At 36.4% G+C, this 17,022-nt stretch overlaps 1 non-coding gene and 1 pseudogene across 1 annotated transcript; both read left to right on the forward strand.

The window, feature by feature from the left end:
- The first annotated feature begins 902 nt into the window (after nucleotides 1-902).
- Nucleotides 903-1,756, forward strand: LOC115231400 (annotated as a pseudogene).
- A 14,814-nt stretch (nucleotides 1,757-16,570) lies between these two features.
- Nucleotides 16,571-16,643, forward strand: Trnav-uac. Its single transcript has one exon. It is a non-coding gene; the product is annotated as a tRNA-Val (tRNA).
- The last annotated feature ends 379 nt before the right edge of the window (nucleotides 16,644-17,022 follow it).

The following is a 17,022-nucleotide window of genomic DNA, read 5'->3' on the forward strand; positions in this document are numbered from 1 at the left end:
GTCAACATAATAAAGAGAAACTATCACAAGACCAACAAAGTAAACATGTTTATAGAGGAGGTGGGCATCCACTGCTAAATAAATCAGGTCACCGACTCTCTGCTGTCCTCCATTCGTACACATTTAGACATGATTGATCCTTTTTCCGTAAATGACCATTTTGTTGTTTATAGAGCGAAGAGACCCTTTATTTGGGAGATGGGTATGTCCTCAGTGATGACCACCCCCGAGATATGGAAATAACTGGTACACACTAAAATAAACAGTCAGTTAAATTATTCGTCAACGAGCTGGAAACTGAGGCCATTTTGAGTGGAGAATTGAATAGATGTATTCCTCGTTGATATTGCAGTGAGGGGGGTTCTCGGAGTGGGGTGCCTCAACAGGGTCATTCTCTCATATTCGGGGGATAAAAATGTGATCAGTGAAACATTCATGGCACATTGGAGAGAACTTGAGTTGTGTGGTGTGGCCAACTCGTTGGGGGTTGCTGATATGGACTTTGCTTTGCTCGTTCAGTTGTTCGAACGTGCTGCAGTCAAGCCCTGCGTAGTCCAATCCAACTTTGATGACTGTTGTGTCATTCCTGCCGAACTGACTACTTTTTGCAAAAATAATAATATTAAAATATTGACTCATCACGACCCGAAATGTAATGTTTGCTTTATTATGATTAGTTCCGCTGGTTGTTGGTGAATTGGAGGGTAATCTCCCGGTGGCCAAAAGTAATTGGGGGATCAAAGTCCTCATGCGACACAGCGCCATCATTCCTTCGAGGGGGCTCATTCTTCATAAGGGATATTCCGTCTATGCCTCACGATGACTAATACAAATTTAATTATTAATAGTAATCACAATAATTTCTAATAAAATTACTTATTGTCAAGTATACAATTATTGCTATGCATTATCGCTGCCTCACTTGTCGATATCCGGGCTCACTTATTTCTCGCTTTCCATTGGACAGGGCTACAGCTCAATGGAATGTGTCATTGCCGGAGTACAATCCTCCATACTACACATCCCCCCACATATTGGAGGACAATCCTCCCTGGGCCGACACAGAGTTATTCTTGTGGTCATAAAAACACAGAGATACTTCCAATATAGTATTCAACACACTAGAAAAGTCAATTAACCGAGTTAGTCATATGGGTCCTTTTGATGTGACCGAAAATAACATTCCTCTGTAAATTGTGTGTAGTAGTGGTAGTAATCCGGTTGGGAGGACAGGATTGGTAGGGAGGGGAAGACTGGGGAGATGGGGACCAAATCATGCTGCCGACCCAATCGTGACACGGTTCCAATCGGGAAATATTAAACATTTAGTCAGATGGAAAAGGGATTCGAATTATGAAGTACTTGTTGATAATGACTCGGGTCTCCCCATTCTACAATTCGTGGCAATCATTAGGAGAGACTGCGGGGCCTGGGCTCTCCCTGGGGTTCCACTTAATTAACTATTTAAGGGAATGGTCGATCCTGGCGAACAAGTTTCCTGCACTTTAAAACGAGAGTTTTGTGAGGAGGCTGCCAACATTGAAATGAACCACAAAGTTATCGAAGAGTCACTCCAGAATGGGGTGGAGGCATATTTTACCAAAGCACTGATACCCAGATTTATCGAGGATATGTGGATGACCCCAGAAACACGGACAATTCTTGGATAGAGACAGTGGCCGTGAACTATCATGCGGACGAGTGGAACTCTCCTATCGCCCAGCTGAATCTCCATCATGGTTGTGATAGAGGATGACGCATTTGTCAGGGGATGACGCAGTGGGTGTCCAATGGATGGACTTTGTGCCTGGAATGGACATTTATGCTAACCATTCGTCCTTCATAACACAAGTGGCAGTTAATCGAAACGCCTTTAACTAATCATTAGTACTAATTATGCTACTTTTTTCATTTGCTACTTATTCTTGTCCTTTGTTGCTTTATTGGATTAACATTTAATGATTTAATCAATTCTTCAAGTATGTGACATCGATTTTTGATACCTAAATGAACACTTGTTGTAAATACCAGTGGTTGATATTCTTCGTGACCTCTCAATTCCTACTAAGCTTCTTAGTTGCCTTCTATGGAACGAATCCAGTTTCAATACTTCGTTGAGAGAACTTCCTCATGTCCCAGCGTTGACAGTAGGATCAGATCTTTCATGAGTAATATCGACTTGTCTTCTCATTTCCGTAGTTTCGGTTTTGAAACCATTTTCCAAGCTTCGCAGGTGCATTTTCTAGTAGGTGTTGGAGTGCGGACACAAAATCCACATCATAAGATGCCTCTTCTATGTCTCCTATATAGCATTTAGGGAGGTCGCGGAGTGCAGATTGAATGGAGTCACCCTGGAGTGTCCCAATCGTTGTTTTGAAACTGCGGGAAGTTGCTCTTTCTGTCATAGAAAATAGTCTTTGTTCTCAAGTAGTAGTCTGATTATCCTAACCGTCAATTTATTTGCTTAAGCACATTCATCAGCTTTGGTCTGTTAGAAAGCTCTGGAGAGATCTATTCCCAACACGGTCGTTGCCCAGCGACATCTGTGGCTCCAATGCCGTAGACCTCCCTTTTCAGTACCCATTTTGATAGATCTGTCACTCCCTTTATCCGTGTTTGCCAGCACCTTGCGTATCGAATTCAAAAGTATTATCGGGCAAAGATTTTCTACTGATCCTTTTGATTTGTTCGGTTTTGTATGAGTATTAATTGTCCATTTCCAAGTCCTAGATCGGTGTTGGTATCAAAAAATGTCATATAGGATTTTTGCATTTGTGTCGTTTTTTGGTCCATATTTTAGAAGCTCAGGGCTTATGTTGGTTTAGTTTGACCTGTAAGACACATCTGATCGTTGATTTTTCAATAGCGATGTAGTTTTCTAAGATGATCCACATGTGGTGCAAATCCCGTGCAATAGTGCTTGCATTCAGTCGGGAAGAGGATCAGTCGGTAGTTGTTCCATGAATAATTGCGTCCAAACTTTTCAGACCTGCAAGATAGAAGTAAGTAAAATAAAAATATTAGTAAATTTAATCCTAAAATATTTTTAAAGTAATAAACACGATAGCATGTTAGGTGATTATAACTTTTGTTCATTCAACTGGACAAATATATGCACTCACGTGGCTAAATTTACAAAAAATGACATAAACGGATTTCTTATATCAAAAAAGAATTCCCCCGAAACGGTCATTGGGAGTGTCCCCGTTTTACATCTCAATTTGACATTGTCCCCGACTATGGAAATGTGTTTGAAAAAAGTTAAATATATATTATTAATACAAGTTGGAGCAATTTTGTGATGACAACGACTACCAAATAACTGGATATTATGAAAAGATTAGTTTTTCTGATCCTCGAATGTAATATTCAATTATATATTATCAGAATACTCCCATCCTCGCTTAAACTAATGAAGAAACTAAATATAAGTCTGTATGTCCAGGTAATGGAATTTTCTATATTCCAGGTAAGATTCACTAGAAACTTGCAAGTGGGTATATATGACTTGAAACCGAACGGTGAGCTGCTCAAGAGTGTTGGGTATACTTCTCTGCTTATTTTAGCGAGGATTTTTCTGACGAAATTGAGAATGTGTGGCTTAATATTATTGATAATCAATCTTTTCATGACTTTTTGGACTTTGACGATTACATCGACTGTCCTTCTGTTGAATGGCCGTTGGTTTGAATTGACTATTGTCCCTGTTCTCTAAAAATGTTAATGTCTTGTATCTATTTATGATACAAAAATGAATACTATTAGTTAGCACTCAACATATTTTTGTCCTACTTGATGAGATTCATTAGCTTGAAAATGATTCGAAAAAGATTTTACAAAACGAATCATATTTTTGCTTCTGCACCGAATGAGTGGTTTCAAAATGACTTTATTTATCTGAAAAGGTTTAAAAACGTTAACGGAGGATCCAAATGGATTCTATCCGTTATCTGTTTTATGATTATAATTATCCTAGTTTTGCTTTTGCTAGGGCACTAATGAATAAGTCAGAAGTCGAGGTTTCAAAAAAATTCGAGTCCCTTTTTATCTCAATGATTCCTGTCAAATTCTACAATTGGACAATGGGACAGAATTCAAAAATTACGACAATATATTATTTTGTAGGAAATAGTTGAGCTCTTTAATCAATTGAAGTATCCTAATGTAAATGAATGAGTCTTAATTCTTGAATATTCAGTCCATTGCTAAAATATAACGATGCCCTCATTTTCAGATACCCTATTCAAGCATTATCAGGAATTTTAGGAACAAATCTGTTGCCGATAATCGAATGCGTAGAAAGTGACATATTTTAAGTAATCTTAGAATCGTCCGAAAAAACATTTTCTTTAATTTTGAAATACATCCGATTTGTAGTGATGATAAATAAGGCTTGGATTACAAAGGATTATGGGACGAATCCAGCTTTAATGTTGAATAAATTTGAATCCAAATATTCCGATACTTGCGAAATACTAAAAATACTGTTCAACGAAATTCATGTTTATGTAAAATTTTCAAATGATGATAAAAAATCGGTGTTGATGTCTCGTTAAAAAAATAGCAATTAAATGTCTATTTATTAATTTTTAAAGTTCGTAGCATTAATTTGTTAACTATTTGCCATAGTAACACGTAACGCACAGGCTGCCCATAGAGGCCTGGTTGCTAATGTCACATAAGACCACCTCACTTCAATCAAAAGGGAAACATGACTGAGACCAATGCCTTTACGAGACCTATCTCGATGCGAGAATTTATTAACAATGAGTGCTCAACCTATTTCCTCGTAACAAAATACCATTTTTCTTGTTAAGGAGGAATAAACTATGGCTATTGATTTTTTGTACCTCGGATTTTTTGATTATGATTTAAAAATTAAAATGAAAATTTTTTTTATGAATAAAATTAGCTTGCTAAGCAACTATGAGTAACTATAAAAGTTATATTTAGAAAACACAGGGATACCAAATGAACCAAATAAAGACATTATTGCCACGTTAAAGTAGTTTAAAATTATAACATTTCGAGATCTTCGGAAGCAGATAACAGAATAAAGTTCTTCAAGCACAGATGTCGCGAATCAATTGTTTGTCGATAAGAATAAATAACAGAATGCACAACTTAAGCACATCATTGGCTGCCTTCCCACCGCCCAAGAGGCATTTCATTTCGAAGCCATTCTTTCCGAACCATTTTCCCGAAACGTGCCAAGATCCAAAATAAATAAAACAAATGTATAACAAATATTATCACGTATATCAGTCCAACAGAATCGCTAAACTAATGCAAGACACCAACAATCATGATATAGTTCGACGAATATAAATCACTTAACATTATATTGACTATTAAGAAGCTCTTAAGATTTTATTAAGACTTATCGAGAAATAAAGTAATGCCAACGTCGATAAACTACTTCCGAATGCTCACATTATTTAATAAATAGTCGATAGTCCTCATGGAATTGGGGGTGATGTAGTGGAGAGATATCAAATGCCGACTCACACCATTGCGCTCCTGCATAAGTAAAATAAAGCAGACGAACTGGGTGTTTGTCCAACTCTCGAAATTGTTTATACCAATCCGGTGTATTTTTTGAAAACGTGTCGATCAGATTAAATGAAGAAAACCGAGGCAACTGGGATTCGTCGGATTTAATGTCAATTTCAAGACGATTTAAACAACGACCCATTTCCACGTCTTCCATGCCTGTCTTGGCGCTGCATTCCTTCACCTGGGAGTATATTTAAGCCACTACCTCTGCCTTATTGGCAGAAATCACTTTCTTGACAGCCTCTCTACTCAAAATATAGGAGGCTCCCCCACTGAAATATCCATTGGGGAAATATTTGTAGAATTTGAGTCCAAATGAAACAGGGCGACTGTGATCTTCAGAAACGAGGAATTGGCGAAGATTGTTCACAATAATATATGTATCGTCGTCTGCTTTGACAATCCAGTCATATTCGTCGTGAAATTTGGCTTCGATATATTTCAGTCCGCCGTATGTTTTTGAAGGGAGATGTTCGTAGTCATCGTTGATATTCAGCGAGGTTATGAAGGACTCGTTCGCTATGACTTTTCCGACAAAATAAAATGTCTTGTCACATCTTTTTCCCCACGTATCCAAGACTGCACGTCCTCGGGTTTTATAATTGTTTTTTGATGTTAAAATCATACAAAATATGACATGTCGATGACTGTCAGTTCTTCCGAGGACGACAATATTCTGAAAATAAAGAATAATTCCTAAGAGGATGACAGATGCGATAATCAGCAATCTATATATTTATGAATAAGCGATGCCTTTTATACAAAAACATTTATGATTATAAAATTGTGTATTTTATTCAATTTTACTGCAATCAAAAAATCAAAAAATAATAATCCATATGTATAATAACAAAGGGACACAATAAAAAGTGACAAAATATTGAGAATGCAGAAGAGGAGATCTTTTTGAATCGAATTTTGAAAAACTCACTTAATAGGGGATTTGGCTGAACAAGGTCAAAGACTACTGTAAAGATTTATAAGTAATAAATGTAAAAAGTGAGTGTAAAAATAATGCTTAAGCATGACAGTCGGATTTTCTCGACAACTCAATAAAGAAAATAACTCAATAAAAGTCTCAACTACACGTTGGAAAATTTATGTGTTTATTTTTTAAAATAGGAAAAAATTATTTATTGAAATTAATATATTTAAATTTAGAATCTTTAACAGTTTTAGATTTAATATTGGCGAGAAATCAAACATATAATTTGTATATAAGATTACAAAAGCCATTTTCTGACGTAAAAGGGCAGTCCAGGCGCAATCCCAGGAATACCACCTCTACCAGCAACCATTTATTCAAATCTTTTTCGACAACGTAAAATACCGTCGAATTTTCTTTATTTCGAGAGCTGCAAAATTCATTGAAATATCTAAAAGATCATTTAAGACGACTAGTATTGTTTTGCTATCTTCTCTTGCCGTAATTATTAAAACCTGTCAATTTCGGATTGTTGACTCTTGGAGTCGCATTTAGAATGAAAGATGTCGAATATTAGGAAGTGTGGATCATTATTTTCTTGTGGTGGAAGCATGTTGGTGTCAACTAAAGGCAATGATTCCATTCCTGTTAACTTACCTGTGGAAACTCTAAAAAACCAAACATAAATACAACCAAGTTCTCTTTGGTAAAGAGAACCAAAAGTATAAGCAATCCGGACTAACTCGCTAGCCTCATGTGCTTGCAGACAACGATGAATCAGGTAAATAAAAAGAACTTTTTTAGAATATGGCCCCTAATAGTTCAAAGTTTCAATTAAAAGGGAACATGTTAATAGCAAGGCTGCAACCAAGAGGAGATGCTCAGAAGTGAATTGGATTCTAGAAAAGGGTTTCAAAAAGCAGAAGTTTCGATATTTAGGATATGTTATAATAAGGTGGATGCTTGGAACACGGATTGTCCAAATGACTCCAAAAATGCAAAGAAACCCACAAAAAAGCGCAAATTAAGAGGGTGATTTTAATCGGAATAAATGCGGCGATTCATGAATATTTCTGATCAAACCATTTAGAAAGTATAATTGAGGTCACGAATATAATTTATTTTGCTCGGTGTGCTTTCGAAAACCTCTCAATTTTTGAGGAAAATGAGTGGATACAATTAATCAAGTGGCAAAACTCAAAAAGGAGTTCGAAAGTGAAGGTAGCCCGACGCAAGATAAGAACTAAAAGTGAAACTACGATAAAAGCATGGATACCGAAAATCTAAGAAAAAAGAGTTCCTTAGAACTGCTAGGCAAATACAAGATAATGCAAAAGTGCTAGAAAAGAGGCTCAGAATCTGTGAGTCAATAAAAACCTCTAGAAGGGACGACAATGTTACAAAATTAACATGGAGAGGAGTGAAGAACGGAACATAAAAAGTTAAGTACGGAATTCAAACACGAGGATTGGACTGAAGTAATTGAGTATATCTAATCGGACATCATATTGCAGGATGGAGAGAGCATCTGGACGAATTGTGTGTTAAGAGAACACAAAATAAATAGTGACCCGTCAAAGTCAATGATCAAGTCGTTGTTTTGATTTAGAATGAAAATTATTATCATTTAACCCAAGAATCGCCAACAGTTAATTAGGGTAATTAATTATGCGATTCCAACAATCCTCAAGATCTTTCTCAGCTTTTCCCGATATTGGATTCTGGAACCAACGCAAGTGCGGGACGGGCGGGGAACAATTTTCGTGAATAATTAAATCGGGGTGATGTGCTTTTGGTTGCTAAGGTCTTGGTCTTTTAACAGTTGGTCCTGTTGAATGGCCAAGAAGCCTTTTCCATTTTCTTAATTAGAATGGAAATATTCAACTATGTAACAAACTTGCCTTAAAGTTCAATTTATATGTTTACAAAATTCCTTCCAAATAAAGTAAAAATAATTTTGACAGTATTTTTCAAGGATCAACGTTATTAACAATTCAGTGTTTATGAAATCTCCGATATTTACTTAACAGAAATTATATTTGATTTCTTTTTGGGGAACGCAGGTTCTAAATTGAATCTCAGAGAGCATAATCTGTTCATCATAGGTTAAAAATGTTCTTACCCATTTAGAAATCACATGACAAAATGAAAATTGTTAACTTTCGAGATGATCAAGGAATACAATTCCCCACTCTTCTAGAAAACACGTAAAATAACTTTTAGAAAGTGCAATTTCTATAACAAAATGTATCAAGAAACTCTCATTTAATAAAGTACATAAGCATCTAATTACGCATATTATAAAGTCAAGTCAATAATTCTTTATATTCTACTAATAATTGATCCTTCAGAATTATTTCGCTAAATGTGAGCAAATGATGTAATGTCACGTTGTTTTATAAAACATATAATTAAGAGGTTGATAGAACTGTTCGATCAGAATCACCAAATGAATTCTGAGAAAAGTCACATCACGCAATGTCAACCAGTTACTGAAAAGGACGAAACTATTTTGTCAGAAGATGACATCGATAAAAGTACACAAATAATATCATTTTATAGGAACAAATACAAAAAACTATTTGTCTAAAATAAAAAAGCTATTTTCCCCTAAAAACGACGTCAACGAACTCGACGGCGACAAAGACTCTCCAAAAAAATCGTGGAGCAATAAAATAAAACCGTCTTAAATATTTAATCTTTATAAATATTGTTTCTTTAATTCGTTTCGTCACTACCCGCACACTCAAAAAAGCGAAAAACTTTGTTTCAAATATTCCAACAAGTCACTCATCTTCTAAATACGAAAGATAAAATCCCTAAAAATGAAAAAAGAAAACAACAAGTTGTAGAGAAGCAGCAGCCAAGAGCATCATTTTGGGGTTAAAGCGGACAAGACGAACACACTCGTTAGGCAAAGTCGACTTGATTTGACAAGTCCTGACCCCCGACTCGACGTTCCAGGAATGCAATCCACCGTCAGTAGAACCAGAAATCACATACTGCGAGTCCGGGGTGAAATCTGCTTCAATTTTTGAATGATTGTTGGTAAATCCCTGAACGAGTAACCAAATAGAAATGCCTCAAATGCGTGTTTGAAGGTCCCGTGGAATGCATCCACAAGGAAATGACAGCACCCGGAAGTGGAGACCAAAATATTTTTCCCGTCGGGACTGAATTTAATGCCCGTCCACTCGGGGGTCTCCTTGATGTCCGAAGTGAGGAAAGGACCCTCCAAATGAACAAATCAAACAAACCTTGTCATACGATCGCAAATCATAAAATTTGAGTGTAGACCGATATCCCACCGTGAATATGAGTCCTTCGGGGTCGATCGCGGCCACGGGGAAGTCAGGGACAGTCAGCATTCCCTACTTTCCCCAAACACTCAAACCTGGCAATTCGGAGACTTGAGATCCCAAATCCTCACAGTCTTGTCGAGGGAGGCGGAAAGAAAGAGATCATCAAGTGGGGACATCTGGAGACAGGTCACTCTAAAATAAACAATATTCTCCCTACCGATCACTATGTCCACTAAAATAGCGAATATACTGATTATTGTGGAGTGAGAGGTACCGAACACTGTCTATGAATTGATGGAGGGGGAGGACCGTCCAGTTTGGTGGATGCGTGGATGACCGTATTCTCCGCGTGAGTGTATTGGATTAGAGACACCCCATATTTCTTGCTGTTTAAAAGTCTCTGGAATCTGGGAGAGTTTTGTGGAGGAATACATTCCGTTGTTGCAGTCGTAGATTGAAATTTGTCATCATCTCCGCTTGTGATGAGAATCTCCCCGTTTTTTGTAAGTCCATGTGATTTATTTCCTTGCGGTTCTCCTTGAATACTTTTGCGACGCGCAGACATTGCATAGACTGATTGTCCAGCTTCATTTTTCACACGTGAATAATGTTTTTATAAAATTTAAAGTTTTAATTTTAAAAAGTTTTAAATTATATTAAAAGGTAAAACTCATATTGATTATTGTGGTGACAAATATTACTAAATGTTGGTGGACCTTTGAATGGTTTTAAAATTAGTATTTTATAGTTAAAAAGAGTTGTAGTTAATAATTTAATTAAGACAGTAAAACAAGATCATCTCCACCCTCTTTTGATTGCATATAAATGGAGTTTTGACAGTTGAGGTGCCACAAGTGGGTTCAGCTGTATTAGCCACGTGACCAACCAACTAAATTCGTTAATTAAAACTGATTGTACTGAATGTAGCAACATATCGCAGTAATGGCGAGTAGAATCATTATCATTCTAAACACATTAGGGGACATAACGTACAGCTTCTAGCGAGATTCTTCAGGAAAATGGACGAAATGATTAGAAAGAGAACCCACAGTAGAGTGATGATACAAAAGTTTAGCGAGGCATAGTCCATTCCTAGTGACACACAAGAAACCACAATTAAAATATAATTTATTTAATAAATAAGTAAATTAAAATAAAAAGGTTAATTTCTTGGTTTTTTAATAACGTGGACTAATCTGTTGTGCATCTTCTCCTTGAGTACAGAAAACAGTAAGAATGAGTGCGCGTTAAATCAGGTCCAAACAACTCCTCGACCTGTTTGACATCATCGACAGACAAATCAGCCACGGCCACCTACCAATCTCCCATCTCCTCTACCAAAAGAGTCTTCAAATACTGGTACAACCTCAGTCGACACGAGTTTATCTGTCAAACATATTCAGAACACAACCTTCGGGTCCTCTCGATAGGTCCTCCTCGACTGTCCTCCCACAATATTTACCAAAAATCGCACAATCCTTCTCCCACACAGGAATAGAGCAATTCTGGCCAATTAGCCTACTGAATACATTCACAATGCAGAGGAGGAGCACTCTCGATATTTCCAACTGGACGAGTACTCCACAGAGAGGGTACAGCAATGCTTTGTTCGACACTCCCTCGAACTCAAAAACAATTAACCACGTCGAAAGCACTCTCGAATTCGTCTAATTGGGTCAGTCAGCACACAACTGATATCCACATGGCACTCTATTATCAACTGCTTTACAAATATCTGTTCGACAACCACTGACTGGGTTATATACTAGAATACACTCTCCGAGTATTCCAATGCTTTGTACAGATGATTCAGAGCATCCGGAAAGTGGCAAATTTTCTAATAAAATGTAATATAGTACCATCAAATAGTGCCCGATTTCCAAACTGAATTGAAATACTTTTAGGCTTTTTTGGCCGCAATGAAGATCTGCCGAATGATGACAAAATCAACTTGAATGCACTGATTGTAGCACTGTATTGCGTTCTCCAGATCCTCTCCGAATGTTATGAAACGATTCATTCTGCAGTACGTGTCGTGGGATATGTATTTCCTGGCTGCTTCTATAAGATCTGTCGGGTCGGACAATACTTCCTTAGAACAGGCTGCCTGAAAACTAATTTATGATAAATTGGACTACTCGTGGCTTAGGTAGTGGAGAAATGCGGCACAGTCATCGTCGAATTCTCCCTGGTTGTGGAAGGACTTTATTAGGGCAGACATTTTTTTATGAGGTCGCTGTTGTTTGCTCTTTTTGATGATCGTCTAGAATTTATTTTATTTATCTACTTTTTAATTTGTTTATTATTTCTCTGTATTCTAAAAATATTTCGTTGAATGGTTTATTGCGGACATTGACTCACAAAGAGACACTTATTTTATTTAAAATAATTAACTATATAAAATAGTCAGAAAACTGTTCCAAGACAAAGCTTATATTTATTGTAATGTCTCAGCACGATTAGTTAGTGTACCAGATTGCATTGACTGGTCTATCAAGCAGGTGGGAGACTGGGTCAAAACAGAACTTGGCCACCCTGAGTTGGCAGTAATCAATGCTTGATTAATCGAAAGGAATGCTTTGAGAATAACTACATAAATGGCCGAAAACTAATTCACATGCACGCCTCAAATTTACCCAAAATTGGAATCAGAGATTGGAATCTGATCAAAGTTTTTTGATAACATTTAGTTAAGTTTATTTCATTGGAAATAAGGAAACTCTTAGGAATCGACTTGGAGGAATATTCACGCAGCATTTCCCTCCAGCCTAGAGATAATTTAGGTTTAAATTTTAACTTTTAAGCAGCTCTGTTTCTTGAACTGAAAAGCAGAAGTGGAAAGAAATCTGACAAACTTGGACCGACAGAGTTTCGAAATTAAATAAAAATGCAAAATGGCAGCCACCATTGGCTAATCTGCGGACAACAATGTCATATCTCTTCACATAATTATTTTTACCTACTAACAAATGACATCTTAATATAAAATGGTATGGTGTGTGTCTGTCTGTCTGTCTGTGTGTCTGTCTGTCTGTCTGTGCACACCCACATTCAAATTGTTACAAACCAGATCAAATTGTCAAAACCTTCCCTTTTGTAGTTATTCGATAATGAGGCACAATAAAAGGTTGATATCCTCTAAGAACCTTCCTGATGAACAACAAGAAAGTCCTCGACTCACATGATGTGGTCCCCCAAAACCTTCAAGCCAAAAAATTAAAAAAATTATTTTCTGCGTTTTTGTTAAATGAACAACAAGAAAGTCCTCGACTCACATGATGTGGTCCCCCAAAACCTTCAAGCCAAAAAATTAAAAAAATTATTTTCTGCGTTTTTGTTAAAATGAACAACAAGAAAGTCCTCGACTCACATGATGTGGTCCCCCAAAACCTTCAAGCTAAAAAATAAAAAAAATTATTTTCTTTCTGCGTTTTTGTTAAAATGACCAACAAGAAAGTCCTCGACTCACATGATGTGGTCCCCCAAACCTTCAAGCCAAAAATAAAAAAAATTATTTTCTGCGTTTTTGTTAAAATGAACAACAAGAAATCCTCGACTCACATGATGTGGTCCCCCAAAACCTTCAAGCCAAAAATTAAAAAAAATTATTTTCTGCGTTTTTGTTAAAATGAACAACAAGAAAGTCCTCGACTCACATGATGTGGTCCCCCAAAACCTTCAAGCTAAAAAATTAAAAAAATTATTTTCTGCGTTTTTGTTAAAATGAACAACAAGAAAGTCCTCGACTCACATGATGTGGTCCCCCAAAACCTTCAAGCCAAAAATTAAAAAAAATTATTTTCTCGCGTTTTTGTTAAAATGAACAACAAGAAAGTCCTCGACTCACATGATGTGGTCCCCCCCAAAACCTTCAAGCTAAAAAATTAAAAAAAATATTTTCTGCGTTTTTGTTAAAATGAACAACAAGAAAGTCCTCGACTCACATGATGTGGTCCCCCAAACCTTCAAGGTAAAAAATTAAAAAAATTATTTTCTGCGTTTTTGTTAAAATGAGCAACAAGAAAGTCCTCGACTCACATGATGTGGTCCCCCAAAACCTTCAAGGTAAAAAATTAAAAAAATTATTTTCTGCGTTTTTGTTAAAATGAACAACAAGAAAGTCCTCGACTCACATGATGTGGTCCCCCAAAACTTTCAAGCCAAAAAATTAAAAAAATTATTTTCTGCGTTTTTGTTAAAATAAACAACAAGAAAGTCCTCGACTCACATGATGTGGTCCCCCAAAACCTTCAAGCCAAAAATTAAAAAAAATTATTTTCTGCGTTTTTGTTAAAATGAACAACAAGAAAGTCCTCGACTCACATGATGTGGTCCCTCAAAACCTTCAAGCCAAAAATTAAAAAAAATTATTTTCTGCGTTTTTGTTAAAATGAACAACAAGAAAGTCCTCGACTCACATGATGTGGTCCCTCAAAACCTTCAAGCCAAAAAATTAAAAAAAATTATTTTCTGCGTTTTTGTTAAATGACAACAAGAAAGTCCTCGACTCACATGATGTGGTCCCCCAAAACCTTCAAGCCAAAAATTAAAAAAAATATTTTTGCGTTTTTGTTAAAATAACGACAAGAAAGTCCTCGACTCACATGATGAGGTCCTCCACAACCTTCAAGCCTCGTGAGGCCATTAATTAGCTTAGCTATCTTTTTTCGATGACATAAATTCTTTTTTGTTAAATTTTTCGTTAAAAAATAAAATAAAAGCTCTAATTGTTATCGACCATGAATAGACTGTGCAATTAATCAGATTTTGAAAACCACTAAAAGGAAAAAGCAAAAATTATTAGAGATTTACATAATTGATTCTTTTTAACTGCCGAAACTGACAAATTCGATTATGCTACTGTTTAGATTTCTTAAAAGATAGAGGCAAATAAAATTTAAATTAGTCATGTAAATTTCAATTTGCCTATATTTAATCTCCTTGATTTAACAGGCTTTAATTTTTTTCCTTATAATACTACAAAGATGAAGCTGATTATCATTTTTCTTTACCGAAACAGACAAGTTCGATTATGCTAAAGTTTTCAATTCCTTTAAACATAGAGGCAATTAAGTATAATGGCTTTGATTGGATAATACACTTTACATAAATTTCACTAAATAAATTTACGTAGAAAATTTAATATAAATTACTGATTCGCGTTTACAAAATCATAAGAAAGTCCTATAAAGAGAGATCTGAGAATGTTAACAAACAAGAGAATATGAACCATATAACAAAAAAGAGAAACGAGGGAAGATGTGCTTAAATGGTGAGGGAACTTAGACAACAGCTGAACAAGGTCAGGACTGCTGTTAGACTCAACTACGGGTAATAGAATTATGCATTCTAGGTTATTTGTTTGGGATGAATGTACGATGGCTCATAAAGGCGCATTCAAGCAGTTGACCGAACATATATAGATATCAAGAATTGTAGCGACCATTTGTTTGGGGGAGCATTAGTTGTATTGGCAGGTGATTTTAGACAGACGCTGCCAATTATTCAAGAGGGACGCCTGCGGATGAATTGAATGCCTGCCTCAAATCGTCATATTTGTGGACACACGTGAAAAAGGTAAGCTTAGATGTAAATGTACATGCACATTTACAAGGCGTTAATAGCATATTCCCACAAATCCTTCTAGATATTGGAAATGGGGCAATCACTTCAGAAATGCACGACCAGAAAATTAGGCTACCGGAAGAATTATGTATTTTCGTAGAAACAGCAGAAGAATTATTGAATGCCGTCTATTCCGAACTATCTGAACACTACGTGAATTTCGACTGGCTGCGTGAACGAGCTATATTAGCTCCACTTAATGATGAGGTACTTAATATAAATTTAGATTTATTAATGAAAATCCCTGGCAGAGAAAGAATATATAAATCGGTCGACGTTATTATGGACCATGAAAGGCCTGCGATAGATTTAAGAGACTACATTTCCGCTGAAGATAAGTTTTGCTATGACAATAAACAAGCCCAGGGACAGTCTTTAAAGGTAGTAGGCTTATTTTTAGAGAACGAGTGCTTTTCACATGGCCAGCTGTATGTGGGGTGCTCAAGGGTAGGTAGAAAAAAATTTATTTATATTTGCCAAGGATGGACGGACTGCAAACATCGTTTATCCACAGGCCTTAGAATAAGGTTATATCAAAGCAGGTCGCATTTATATATCTACATAAATTTATAGTTATTTAAGGAAACTGCGAGCGTAGCGAGCAGGGCCTCCGCAGGAGCTAGCTCGCAGTGAGCGAAGCGAACTGCTGAGCTAGTAATTTGATAAAATTGCGTATTCTAAATACGTTTATGATAGCTAGTTCTTGTTTATATATTTTTTCTGTTAGTCCAGCTGAGTAGAGTGGGCAAAGCTCTGGAAGGTTTCATTAAATGGATCTTGACTACAAAAATCGGTGACCTTTGTGTGTGGTGATCCAGTGAACGTCTTAAAGGAAAAGCAACAATACAAGTATTTTGTCTTGATCAAAAAAACGAGAAATTGTGGAGTTGGCGTCAATATTATGCAAATCGCCTCATTGCGGAAAACTAATTCTATTCGTTGAATGAGTATGCTATTTCTTTGCTTGATTACTACTGCGGTCTGATCGAATTCAAGCCAAGTGAGTACGATGAAATGTAGTCAGGAGAGTACTCTAAGAGAATCACCTTCATGTACTGACAAAACAGATTATACTCATTTCGGACAGTTGGAACATGGAATGAGTAATGTCATCTATTTAAGTGATAGAGGTTTTATTACAATGTACGAAAATAAAATAAAAGCCTCGGTGGTGTAGCGGTTATCACGTTCGCCTTACACGCGAAAGGTTCTGGGTTCGACTCCCAGCCGGGGTATCTTTGCATTTTCCAATTTCAACATTTTGGTCATATTTTGTCGCGGGTAAATAAATTGTGAGACATTGTTAGAATTTCTTGTTCAATGCTGTCTTTTTCTACTAGTACATTATTAAATTCTGGAATCCAGCAATACCCTGGATTGACTAACTCCTAAGAAATATTTAAGAAACAGCTTATTGATGAGGAGGCTTTTCGTTTTATATAGAGATAGCCTCTTCAATGTATTTCACCAATTTATTTTTATTATACAATTTTTCCCGTTTGAGTTCGGCAAGTCTCTGTTATGGGATGCGACGTGTTCAGACACTTTCTCGGAGCTCAACCTTCCTTCTTCAGCTGTCGAGGCTGGCTCAGTCTCTCGCAAAGCCGAGAAGAT

The sequence above is a fragment of the Octopus sinensis genome, unplaced genomic scaffold (genome assembly GCF_006345805.1).
Source record: "Octopus sinensis unplaced genomic scaffold, ASM634580v1 Contig18417, whole genome shotgun sequence".
NCBI lineage: Eukaryota > Metazoa > Mollusca > Cephalopoda > Octopoda > Octopodidae > Octopus > Octopus sinensis.